This window comes from Euprymna scolopes, chromosome 46, assembly GCF_053919585.1.
Source record: "Euprymna scolopes isolate OS-2025 chromosome 46, ASM5391958v1, whole genome shotgun sequence".
Classification (NCBI taxonomy): Eukaryota; Metazoa; Mollusca; class Cephalopoda; order Sepiida; family Sepiolidae; genus Euprymna; species Euprymna scolopes.
Window position 1 is genome coordinate 4,803,932 of NC_136527.1, and position 1,659 is coordinate 4,805,590.

Sequence of the window (1,659 nt, forward strand, 5' to 3'; positions counted from 1 at the left end):
TTGGCTGATAGGAAGGAGCGCGGTGGATGCTAGAAAGCTGATTGGCTAACTAAATCCTCAATAGAAGAGGATCATATAAAAACGATAAACAACCACAGAATTCGCGCATAAGCCTGAGGAATCCTAAAGTGGATGAAACGCCGAATATTCAGTGTGGCTTAATCGCCATATATATTTTATAAATTACTAACTAGCTCTACCTACGTATTGAGCACTTTTGAAGTAAATACTTAAAGTTTACGCATAAATCTATACTTTCGTATATTGATTTTATGTGAGTAAATGAAGTAGTTATATATATATATATATATATATGTGGGGGGTATATATGCACATGTGTTCACCCCACTTTTTACTTTTCACCACTACCTCCTCTCCCTACAACTAACACCTCACCCCACTAATAATAATATAGACTTCTAATGATAAGGCTTCCACCAGACTTTGAATTATTTTCGCTCGACCCACAAACAAATGTATACAAGAACTTCCCGATTCGTAAATCTACTCAGCTATGCGGATTACCAAATATACAACTTGGATCTTATTACCCAACTGCTTTAAAGAACGTTCACCGTGGATTTTACCACGCAATCTGGATCTACACTTTTTATATCCTTTTCTTCAAATCCTCTTGCTACAGGACTTCTGATTAATTAATTATTTTGACTTTGACTTTCCATGTCTCACTGACTTTAGCAAATAGGGTACATACCTTTATAAATATTTGCTAGTATTTTCTCTCCTCTGATGAGATGGTAGACATCGAAACCCTATAGGTTAAGGAGATTAATTTTCTAAAGTATTCTTTGTCTTGCTTAGAATAATAAAAATTCTTTGATATGAAATTCAACCACTTCATTTCAATAAGGGTTTTTTTGAAATTCATTGAATCACAATTTAACCATACATAAATCCCCTACTCACATTTGCCCCGGGGCCTCACATAGCTACACAACTTCCGGTCCTTCATCCAGCATGCTTTGAATCGACCTGTTACGCACACCATTTGAAAAGGGAAAATTTTTCCGAAATTAATAATGAAATACGTCGCATAGGCTTAAAAGTAAGACATTTTACCATACAACTGAATAAATATATAAATATATATATATATATATATGTACTTATTGATATGTAAATCGCCACTTGTTCTCGTCTCCTCTTACCAACAACGACTATAATTCATTCTTCGCATTATGACAGCCTTCTAAATCTCTTTTACATATATATATATATATATATATATATATATATATATATATATATATATCTCCCCAATCAAAAGTCGGTATTTTATTAAATCTGTCAATTTGAATAGACGACGTTTTCAATATCCATGAGTGTATTATAATATTAACATTTAAAAAAGTTTTTAAAAGTTATTTTTTAAATTTTGTAAAATAAATCAGCAGTTAACAAAATTTCTAGTGGCCACCTTATATTTCCAAGCGGTATTTTTTATTATTAACGTTCATTTAACCCGACTTATTGTCAGAATAATTCATGTATTTTATTTTTGCCATTAAAAGCAAGTTGCACTCAAACGGATGGCACGATTAGATTAATGGCGTCTCTTTGTAAACAAGGAGACGCCATTAATCTGCACTCTTACAAATTAACGTCAAGAATGAGAGTTCAATAGAAACGTTGTTTTAA